Source organism: Ambystoma mexicanum, chromosome 6q (genome assembly GCF_040938575.1).
Source record: "Ambystoma mexicanum isolate Mex_15411 chromosome 6q, UKY_AmexF1_1, whole genome shotgun sequence".
Lineage (NCBI taxonomy): Eukaryota > Metazoa > Chordata > Amphibia > Caudata > Ambystomatidae > Ambystoma > Ambystoma mexicanum.
In genome coordinates this window covers 175,991,839-176,004,148 of record NC_090937.1, presented here as the reverse complement: position 1 = coordinate 176,004,148, position 12,310 = coordinate 175,991,839, and the positions used below count along the sequence as shown (strand labels likewise).

The following is a 12,310-nucleotide window of genomic DNA, read 5'->3' as shown; positions in this document are numbered from 1 at the left end:
CTGCAGGCAAGTTACATATTAGCTATGTATAGAGGTCAAGACGTCCATGATGTATTTTGGAATGACATCGTCCACCATTTTAACTCGCAGGGTGACTTTTACAAAGCGAATCCTAAAATGGCGGATTGCCCTAAAATGGCGGCTTACATCGATTTAAGGTCAGGACACGGATTCTCTCGCAAGCGACTTTCGAGCAGCGTGGCGTAGGCCAATATACATATATTTATTGCAATAGGAGGCACGATATAATTTCTTTTGACAGTGGGTCCTAGACTCTAATTCCACTATTTAGGGCATTCGTTCCTTTGCCCAATAGTGCTTCAGTGTCCCAACCCTTTCCCTGCGCTTACCGGCTCATTTTCTGTGCCTCTGCGGGTTTCCCAATTTCACGGCCCGTATTTCTCTGGCTCTCGCATCTCTTGCAGCCACTGCAACCACCTCTGACAGGCATTCGGTCATGGGTCGGCGTTCCAGCTCCCTCGGCACTCATAACTTGCTTCCTTGCGTCCTGCCCGACCTTGGCAGAGCTGCCATGTGCACGTTGCACACCGGGTTTCCCTCTCGCTCCGTTATGTGGCTCGGACATCTGCGATGCCACCGGTACCTTGCTCTGCCTTTCGATGGAAAACTCTTGTTTTTCTTCCCGGCATTTGTTTTGAGCTGCCGGGCCAGTTGGATTGTCCCAACAACTAGACGACTGCTATTGGTTTTCTTTAGGAGTAACCATTATTTCTCCTCACACCTTCCTCGTCTCAGTTTCTGCCATGTCGTTTTCCATGTAATATTGAGGCTGGTGTTGGTTGTTTTTATGCATAATCATTACTATTCCTTTTCTCTTCCTTGTCCCAGTTTGTCATGCTGTTTTCTCCGTCGTATTGAGGATGGCGTTGGTTCTTTTTTAGCAGTAATTGCTACTATTACTTGCCTCTTCCTAGTCTCAGTTCCTAGCATGTTGTTTTTCATGTGGTATTGTGGAATACCGACTATATGCTTAGCAAGCAGTTGAGGGAGTTTGTTACAATATGCCATCAAGGTGTGTGGAATGGAGGGAACATCCCTAAAAAAGAATGGGGATATGTCTTCATCTAATGTCATGCATGCCATCCCCCTGAGGGTTGCCCCGCCCATGTGGTCCTCGCTCATATAGCCGACCACATGGTGAGGTTCAGGTAGCGTCAGCTGTCCCCTGGCCACATGAGGGGAAGCTACCTCCGGGGAAAGAGGGATTACGACATCAGATTTATCACACAAGGGAGACCCTCGCTAACTTTTTGATTGAAGGGGTGGCAGTGTTTCTGTACTCTGCCTTTGCCAGGTTAAGGGTTATGTAAAGCATTTGGAAGTCGAAGGGGCATCTCCAGCTAACAAAATGTGGCCGTATTTACCTTTTTCAGGTTGACCTTTTCAAGTTAAAGCATTCTCTCCTTGCCTTTGATACGTTCCGCCTTTGATTAAGAACGGTGTAACTTGAGGGCCACCGTCCTGGCATTCCTGCCTTGGTAGCAAGTCCAACAAATTGTTAGATTGCACACTATCTTTATTTTGTTGTATTGGCCAATGTATGTGAAATATGGCAACTTGGTGCCTAAGGTGCAACACTTCCATCACTGCTACAAAGGCCGTGAAGATCTGGCAATTTGTCTTAATAACCTGGCGTGCGAGCTGTACAAGCATATAGGCATGTAGTGTAGGGTTGTCCCTCTGGGCCAGAGGCATAGTCGGTGGTCAGTGTAAATAAAAACAATAAAGTAGTGGAACTAGGACATTGGAACGGGGAAAAATAAAGGGTTGGGGCGTGGGTAGAGGCGGGCCTACTGAAAGGGTGCAAAAGTGGACAGAGCAACAAAAGGCAAAATATTCTTATAGTCTATATTAAATTGGCCAAAATAGCCATTAGTGTTAAATTCATGGAGCAAGAGAATGGCTGAGCTCCAATAAAGATTATCTTTTTTTTTTTACAAAAAAATTCAAATTAAGCAATGTTCCTAGTTTTTCAGTCTTGTGCGTGCCTTGCACATGAATAAAAGGTGATGGAAGTAATAGGAGTGTAAATGTTGTGGGCGAGAGAAGTGTGTGTGTGTGTGTGTATAGACTTGAGAAGGGAGGTTGGGAGCTCCACCCTGTCTCTAATGCCTCTTCCCCAGAAACCTTGCTCTCATGTATGCTTTGGCTTTGTCTAATGTGCTGTGTTCATCAAGGTACAGCTGGGGAAGGGTTTGCCAATATAGGACAGGCTAACTGGATGCTACAGATATTATCTAGAGTGAGCCCGACTGTTCTATGGCCTATCACGTTCGGCATAATAGAGTGCATGTCTTGCTGTTACTAGGAGGTGGATATGCCATATCCAGCGACTATAGTTGCTATTATATCACATTTGTATGTGTAGTAAGGTGTTGGTGAATGCTGTAGAGAAGAACTCCTCCACTGTACACCCAGTATTGTCGTCGATCTGCAGCAGTATTTCAAAATATCTGTTTTATGTAAAGAAAGCTGCCCCTTGCGAGATGTTCTCCAAACTGCATTGGGACAGATGTGGACCAGGAACCAGCTTTTTGTAAAGCTCGGGTTCTCCAAGAATGACTGACATCTTCTGATGTACTAGTTGCTACTTTATTTAAGTTCTTGTACATCATATTAGGATTATCATGTCAAGTACATTTGAGGTTAAGAAAACATGCCCTGGCATCCTCTCAAGGGGTCTACATCTCACCAACTGACTCACTCAGAACTCTCACTCATACATCAACTTTGTTACAGGCTGCATTCTATGTCACTCACCCAACATTCCATACATACGAACCAAGGCAGCAGGGACACCAGGTCACTACATATCTTCCCTCTTTAAAGAACACAAATGACACCTACCAGAAAAAGATACTCGCAACACACACCATCCCCTGGGTGTGCATCACAACCAAAAACTACAACCACCACATCTGAACACACTGAAACCATCCACACAGCAGTGGTACCAAACCCCACTCCATAAATGCCCTTCCCCTTTCTACATAGTTGAGAAAAGACACCAACAACTCAAGAATGCACCACTACAAATCCTCAACCACTGCAAATCCTCAACCACTGCAACCTCTCTCCACATCTGCACAACTTGCACCGCCACACCAACTACAACTTATCAACTCACTACTTCCCTCACAACCACACCCAACACACAACGTCAAGCTGTGCCCTACACACTTTCCTAAGAACCAGGCCGGGCATTCCAAAAACCCGTGTGGACGACACCCAACATGACACCTAAGGTGCTGTGTCTCCACCCCAACAGTTACCTGTGACTCTGTGACCCATGGACCACCATGCTAGCCATACACCTGCTGCGAGGAAGCTCCACATAACATACTCAAACCAACTCTAAGCAGGCACTGCATTACACCCATTGTCAATTTCACATCATATCCCACACTACAATAAAAAATGGCATAACAGTTAAAAACTCAGCTCTATCAATAACTTCTAAATTCTCTAACTAGAACGAAAGTTCCACCTGCAAAACAAAATCATTAGTGTGGCAAGCTCAGATGCAAAAAACAGACTGCATTTAAAGTAACATTTACCAGTCCACACTACCTGTTGCTTTAAAAGACTCCATCTGTGGGAAAAATCAATTAATCATACTCTTGGCATCAAGTTATCATTGAACTAAACTACACATTTCCCATTACATTTCAAAAAGTCTGCCTCTGGAAAGAAAAGGTTAAACAAAACTGTTCAAATTAACCAACATTGTTCTAAAACCATGTGCTAAAACCACCACTACTGCCATGTAATTTCTAAACTGAGGCCACAGCACCTTTACACTTATCTCGTGCACACCATCAGTCGCACCCAGGCCTCACATCACTACTACCATAACAACTAAAACGTAATACTATAGCCAGAAACAATTAAAAACGAAATCGTCTTCGTTTGCGGCTTCTGCTGCCAGCTCCCATTTAAAACAGAATGTACTTTGGGGAACACGGCCCCATTTGCCTTCATTTGCTGCTCCTCCAACCAGTACCATATAAAGGAAAAGTAGCTTTGGGGACACGGCCCCTCTTCCGGCTCGAGGCCTCTGCCAGTACTCCTTTGTTGTTGCGCAGAATACTGCAGATTGCTTGCCTGCATTCGCTTTGCTTCATTTAATTGGTTCTCCGCATTGCCCAACATTACCCAGCAATACCTCTCACCCATCTTGCCGTGGGCCCCCTTTCTCGTAACCGTTACAGGCAGCAGCAGCACACCCCATAATTAGCTTTCTAATAGAGAATGCTGACTTCTCTTCACACAGTGCCATCACCCAACACTGTACACTTTCCTTTCTGGCCAACGGTGCGCCTCTCCAACGGTGCGCCTCTCCAACAGCCAATAGGATTCACAGTTGCCGTTTCAGTGAGCGTGTGATGCACCCACGATCCCCACGCTGAAGGTGCTTTTTGGACGTGAGCCGTATAACGAAGTTGCACCTGCTCACAGTTAACGAGCCGTTGCTTCCCGACACTCCGCCAGTGTTCTATCCTTGTGTAACAATCGCCATCACCCCTATCGATGCAGATGACCTCATTCACCTTAGCTGCCGGGAAGAACAGAGCTCTGCAGTACAACTGTCGCCGCAGCACTTCAGGGCCTGTGCTGCGCCACAATGTAGCTGCAGCTTTTCCTGGACCTTATTTGCGCACATCATGAGCCACAGGTTTGGTCCCCAGCGCTTTCTTATCTCACGCACTACAAGGTCTCTTCAGCACCTGACTCCACCTCAGACAGTGCCTGTGCCTCCCGCTAGCACTGTTCTGCACACCATCTCAAGGTGTGCTTTTTAAGCTCCACACAGCCACGGTTCTGCCGCACCCAAATCCCAGACCGTTATCAGTTAGCTACTCACAGCTGCACAGCAAACTCCAACTAACAGACCAGTCTGCCACTTCAACTCAAGAGGACACTAGGAGATTGCACCCCACCTGAGGTAAGACTTCCTATATCCGAAACGTATGGATAGGCTCCTCCATACTTTTGAGCCCATTGCAAGTCTCAGCCAAAGTCACTTGAGCCCCTCACTTTAGTGAGCTCCAAGCCCCGTCAGGTGCCGCCATGGGCTCCCAGCCCCTCCATCAGTGTCACTGGGCCCTTAGCCCCACCAAAGGTCATTATCACAGTCTCTATCCCACTCTCCTTTCTTTGATCGCCAGCTGGCAGGCCCCCTGGCCCCAGGCCTTGGCGCTGCCTTCTACATTCTGCTCCTCAGGATCCAGCGTTAATAAGTCAACCGCGCTGCTGCTTCCTGAGAAGATCTTCTTTGGTTGGGGCGGGGATGGTGCATGTCCCATCCTTTGTGCTGTACCCCCCAGCACAGCTATCATCCTCGTCGCCAAATTAAAGCTAGGGTTCTCCAAGAATGACTGACATCTTCTGATGTACTAGTTGCTTCTTTAAGTTCTTGTACATCATATTAGGATTATCATGTCAAGTACATTTGAGGTTAAGACAACATGCACTGGCATCCTCTCAAGGGGTCTACATCTCATCAACTGACTCCCTCAGAACTCTCTCATACATCAACATTCTCACAGGCTGCATTCTATGTCACTTGCCCAACATTCCATACATACTAACAAAGGCATCAGGGAAACCAGGTCACTACACTTTTCTTGCAAGAAGGCTGCATTTATGGTGGTAGACCAATGAACCAAAAATGTCATTGTTATTGTGTTTGTAATGGCCATAAGCACAACTGTTCAGATATGACAACGCACACAGAATTTGTTTAAATTCCAGGCCCCTAAAATGTGCCGTTTACGCTACCCAATGTATGGGCCTCCAAAAGAGGACAGGCAGATCTTCAGCCCTTCTGATGATTGAGCCTGTATAACCATACCACCAAGCAGGGGAGTGTTAGGGAGCATTCTCTGTTTAGGCTGAATTTCCTAACCTAGTGAGTCCCCCAGCAGCTTTTCTGGAGTTAGTTTTTTTCTCCTGCCAAGAGTGAGTCTCTTTTCCTCACACTCTTGGACATGATTTGAGGGGTTCCTTTGACTGTTAATGTGTTTTATGGGCTATGGGGTCTTTTACTCCATAGGGTCTCATGTGTTTTTGCTATGTGTTACACAGCACCCTCAGTGCAGTGACACAGGGGTGTCATAGTGACACCCCACCATAGACTCCATACCCTGGGACTGACTACTGTCTCCCAGGGCATGTAAAGTCACCATTGGCTTTACTAGTCCCAAATTATGAACAGAAACCAGTACAAACCATCATATTGTGGACATACTGGTCGGGGCAAATCGATTGCCCCGGGGTCTGTTATTTGAGGGGACATGTCTCTGTCCCCCTGATCGAGTTTTGGCTGGTGGCAGTGGATACCACTTTTTATATTCGACCGCGAGTATATCTCTATGGGATTTTCCCATTGTTCGAGGCTACCAACTATAATTATTTCCTATAGCCTCGAACATACCGCCGGGTTATTTATTTAATATTAATTCACCAGAACTCGATTCTAAAATGGCGTTTGTTCTCTTCTGTGACTCCAACTCAGGTCGAGCCCTTTGTTCCATTTTTTGGCGGGCTTCTCCACAGAAGCCTCCAAAAATGGTGCCACTCTGTCTGGGTACCACAGGAGGTGTGGGAGGGGCTTTAGGCACCCTGGACTGAGTTGCCTTAGCAACTCAAGTCGCGCTCTTGTGTAATTGGCCCAAGGCCGGCTCACCACTTAGCATGTTTGATTGACAGCTAGGCTGAATGAATGGGGGTTTCTTGCATAAAAGCAGGGTTTTGGGGACTGGAACTTCAGAAGTCTCCACAGGACCGGAGAATCCGAAGAGGGAGAAGCTGAGCCGACCTGCAACGACGACACCACCGGTGGAGCCCTGCTGAACCGTCTCACCACTTCCCGACGACAGAGGAGATCTTGCCGGAGAGTCTCTTCCCCTTGAGCTGGTGGGAACAACCAGTTCGCTTTTCTTTTTACGCCTACCAGGACGTCTAGTGGTCAAATTGCCCGTGCCAAGCACCCCGGCAACCGGATAGCTACTTACCACTGAACCGCGAAAGAAAGGACCACTCCTTTTAATTGAGAAACTCCACGGCTGGTTTCTTTCCTGGCAGCACAACAACCTCCTGCTTTCCTCCCCGCCGAGATCTTCTCTTCTGCCGGACGAAGCACCGACTAGCAACCGCTGCCAGGAACAACTGCCCCCGCTGGAGTGTTCTCACCATCTCAAAGTACTGTGTCCGCCTGGCCTCCCTTTCTATAGATTGCTACAAGGTGACAGTAAATCCTTAACCTTCTAGACTGGGCTGGCCTCTTGACCATCTAACTGGTCCCTTTCTTTTGGTCTACTTCTTTCTGAACCTTTTCGAGACTTTTGTGCACTTTTCAATCGTGTGACCTTGGACACATTTCGTTCTGATCCTCTTAAAGTGGATCCGGCTTTCTGAACTCTAACTTCACGGTTTGATTCTGCCTTCCTCTCTTGCTGTGTTCTTTTGAAAGTGTTGGGATCTGTTTCAATTTATGCTCCGCCTTTCTCTCCCTTTGAAACCAAATTATTAGAGTGCCATCTGCGTTAAGTGCTCACCGCTGTCTGAAAATAAGTGGGGCTTTACTTAAGACTTTTCTAGTATTCTTTTAAGGGAGTGTATATACTTTAGTGACTGTTTTTGAACATGCTTGAGATTAGTGCCAGTGTGTTTTTTCTTAGATGTGTTTTTAAATAAATAATTATATATCTTTTACACCAAAGCTCTGGTCAGTGTTTGCTTGTTCTACTGTGTTTACCTGCCCTATTGTGTATGCTCTGTATACTGCCTAACTCTTCTTGAGAGAAGTCTGACTGCTCAGCCACAGCTACCAGGTAAATCTGGGTGGTGCAGACTGCTGCCAATTGGGTTTACTGCTAACTCCTGTAGTCCTAAACTTTTTGCAGTGGTCCCTAAGGGAACTGCACAGGTTTCTGCCTAACGGGGAGCGCACCTCCGCGGTTGCCAACAATAATTATGCAGTAATATTAGAATATGGTACCATTACAGTACACTCTAGAAGGCATTGTTTACATTAACGCTTTAAGCACTATCGATCCACTTGAGTCACTGTGCTTACCCATACAGCATAGTCGTGGCAGTGTTGGTCGGCAAGTGGGTCGAAGATGTAGTTGAATTACAAGATCCCCAGAGCAGCAGTCGCAGACTGATGAACTGAGCTCGTGGCAAGGCACGCGAGTAAAGTTGACTCTGGGCCTGATTTACAAAAGCGTGTTTTCAATGGGAAAATCCCATTGAAAATGTGCGACGTGGAGAAGTGGCCAGCCCATATGCAAAGGCCCGCTTCTCTCCGTGAGGACGATGCTCGGTTCTCTTGTTTTATAGGGGCAGACACCTTGGTGAGCAGTGGTGAGGTGACGCTCTTTAAATCTCCCACCTCTTGTCTCTTGCCCTTCACCTCCCAGTCAAGAATCGCAGGTTTCACTAAACTAATCCTCTAGCAAAAATGCCAACCCCAGAAGTCCTCACACGGACATTCAGCAACGCAGGCAAATAAATGAATAGGTGCCCTTTAGTCACCAGCCAGGAACGGTGTACCTGAGTGAAAAAGTAAGGGAGTGAAATGGTGGAACATCGTATCCTATAGATCCCACCCACTTTGATCTCTGGGCACAGCTCCCATCTGGGCCAGTTTCCATATGTTGTGGGAGCACAGTGCAGCAGGGTACTGTGCCAGCCCAGATCCTGCATCAGCATGGTCATGTAGACCTGGCCAGTTTTAAAACATGCCCACATTTCATGGAGGCGCAGTGCTCATAGTTGTGCTAGTTTGCACACCTTTGTGCCTGAGCTCTCAAGTCTCCAAATAATACATATTTTGCCATCTCTATTCTGGGGAATGCTTTTCCTCTTAATCTTATTGGTAGTTTTCCAAGCATTAAGGCGGTGGCTGTTCGTGTTTTACAGACCTTAAACCTCATCACACAGGTGATCCGTTGTAGTTTTGGACATTTGTTATGGGTTGGTGTGCGGGAGTTGTGGAAATGGACATGCTCACTGGGGCCAGTACTGGGGCCCAGAAGCCTATAGAAACCAACCCAAATGCTGCTTCTTTTTCGAGTATTCCGCAGATTTCTTGTATACTGACCATCTCATCCTGGCCAGGTGAGGAACCTTAATTAAAATATTAAGCTTGCATCAATGTGGTCCAGGAGAGGAGGCCGCTCCGCAATCATGGAATCCTGTTCTCATTTAATGCCAGAAATCAGGTAAGCTTTGCTGGGAATGTCACAAAGTGGCTTCACAAAAGGCATGCTAAAATGTTAGATGGCAAAGTATCTCTCCATTGATCCTGTTGGGCTCCGCGTGTTGCAGCAGGTGTTGTATAACTGCCTGCCTTCCTTGGCGATGAAAGTAATACATATGGCAGACTCTTTCCACACCGCTGGAATTTCCTCAGTGCCTTGACACCACTGAACATTCTTTTTAGCGACCACTGTATTCTGTACACTTCATACTCTGCAAGCAGTTTCTGGCGGGGGTAAATCTACAGCTTGCAGCGTACACAAGGGTATTGTATGAAATTACCAACTAAGTCCGACACCACTAAAAGACCTAAAACACACACCACGAAAAGTTCTAACTACCAAAAGTTTGAACTTTTTGTGGTATGTGTTGAAGTGTTTTGGTGGGGTCGTACTTGGGGCTGGGGGGGGAGGTCCACCGCAACACCCCGCTCACTACAGAGAGCAGGGGTTGTGGGGGGACACCCCTCCAGCCCCCCGCCAAATGAGAAAAAAAAAAGCCGGGGGATGCGGGGTGGTCCCCCGTAATACCCTGCTCACTATACTGTAATGAGCGGGGTGTTGTGGGGTCATCCATGCAGCTGCCCGGTGGGGGGGAAAAAGAAGAAAAAAGAAAAGGACCCTGCAGCGCCGGTTCCTGATCACGGGAGTGAAAAGGAACTGGCGCCGCAGGGACTAAGTGTGTCTTCCGAGGTAAGTAGGGTGGGTGTGTTGGGTGGCGGTATTTTGGGGTGTGGGTTTGTATGGGTTTTTAATGTTTGTTCGCATGGAAAATGTACAACCCTTTTGTGGTTCGTACATTTCTCATGCAAACTTTTCCGTTGCTGACTTTTCCACGACAGAAAATTCACGCAGATCTGTACACACGTGACATGTGACCACATCAGGCCAAAGCAACTGTAAAGACCGGAGGGGGGGTCTGAACTTCCGCTCTCTATATGGTAGAGGGGAGGCACAGAGACCCCCTGCCAAGATTCTCTAGTATTGGTAGTTGTGGTCGAGCAATCAAGGCCTAGCTTCTCAGGAGGTGATGCGAGCTGGTCCTTAAGTACAGTTTAGTCCCCGAGCACCCACGAAGGAATGTCCACACACTATTGGTTAAAACAGTCTTTATATCATTAATATTCAAAGTCATATACACGATCACGATAACTCACTTTGTGCTCCGAAAATCAACAATGGTAAATATGTACAATTCTAAAGTGGTACCACTAACGTTACTCTATCTTATGAAAGTGCATACGGTCAGAATGACACAGATCAAAATAAAGAGGAAAGCAGCAGTAGAGGGGGGAAGGAAAGCAGGATGGTTGAGCAGTAGGCAGAATCCTAGTAACTACCGTTTAACACAGCTGTGTGGAGATCCCCCCCCCCCACAACCTGGGCAACCTGTAGAAGAAACATACAAGCCCAGCCCAAATATTGTTCACCCTTAGACTTCCTAATAGTTCTGCAACCCCAAAGTACCTTGGTGTTGTAGCGTTCCACGTCGGGGAAATGGACAACCCTTCTTGAGTGTCCTCCCTTTCAGGCAGGAGTCACGGGTTGTCGAACGTCCGACGGAGAACAGGTCGAGCTACGATGGTGAAGTGGCAGCGTCGTTCCTAGCTGTGCTCGTTGACGGGGAAGCGTAAACATCCTGCAAGGATGAGGTGTGCGGGGCACCTCGGTGTCGATAGTTCTGGACTGCAAAGAGTTGAAGAACTGTGGCCCAGCAAGGGCGTCGAGTCATCGGCGTCTCTGTGGTCTTTAGGTGGCGGGAAACCCACTGGTGGATGCTCCTTGGTGCGTCGACGGTCAGGCCTTCTCCAGCAGGATTCAGCGGCGATGATGCAGATGAGAGCGTCCTTGGGTCAATTAAGTTCTTAGGCAACGGGAGCACGGCGGCTCCAGTCGGCGACGACGGTCGACAGTGACGGACAACAGTCCGGGCGCTTCTCCTTGGAGTTCTGCAGCAGTCCCCGTATCGGGTCGGCAGCCTGTCGAAGGTCTGTCTACCAGGGAGCTTAGGCAAAGATCAGCTGTGCACGATGGTCCCTCGTAGCTCGGGAAGAGGGTGCCTTACTAGGTCCTCTCTGGGTCAGTCCTTGAAGCACAGCAGCTTTCCGATTGCAAAGGAGAGCAACAGCAATTCTTCTCGTCCAGCTGGGCTCAAGGTTAAGCTTCACTCCAGTTACTCGTCGTAGTGGACTTCAGCTTCTGGACACGATTCCTAGCAGTGAGAGGTCCCCAGATATACTGTTGATCTCCCATTCATTACTCAAGCATCCAATCATGACTACGGGCATTCATGCAGGCAGCCAATCGGGCACACGAGGTATTCAGGCCATTCACTTCTCTCCAGACACTCAAGTTATGTGTATTGGGACAAGTACCGAACCATTCACCACTCCAAGCTGCATTCATACCGATTTCGGGCAGGGCTGTCTCAACCATTGTGTCAACCACCAGATACTAGACAGCCACAACATAGAATGTATATTTCGTCACACACTCCATTCACCCAGGTCCCACCCACAGGTGTACCCACAACATACAGTCGTTGAGAAGGCTCCAGCCAGTCTGGTTGGCACTTCCCCACACTACCATATACGGAACTTCCATTCAACAGCCTTGTCAGGGGGAAGGGACAGAGGCAGGGCTTCCCGGGACTTCGGGAAGATCAGGGTAACAGGTGATGGAAGGCAAGAGGCCATGGGGGGCCATTTTGTCTCCATCTGGAATCTACCGATTCCAATGACAGGGCCTGGGCATCCCAAAATGGAGGACGCTCAGGGCACCAGTCATTTCAGCACGGAGCTGCCACCACCCCGTACCCTGCTCTGTGGGTCACACACAGGTGCCCAAAAAAATACACTAGGGGCACAGGGTTGTACCCCTACCCATGGGTGCCATAAGGGTATCCCATGGGTCCGTTCACCAAACCAAAGAGAGCTGCACCGCCAGGAGTCCCACATGAACTCCTGCGCGGAAAACACAATAGAACACACGATAAAAAACAGTAAAGGACAAGGATACGGAGG

The 12,310-nt window shown here is 47.9% G+C and overlaps 1 protein-coding gene across 1 annotated transcript in view; it reads left to right on the top strand.

Annotated features, from left to right (window-relative positions):
* PCGF3 (polycomb group ring finger 3) overlaps positions 1–12,310 on the top strand; it is a 695,750-nt gene that overhangs the window by 566,416 nt on the left and 117,024 nt on the right. The gene's annotated exons all lie outside the window — the stretch shown is intronic.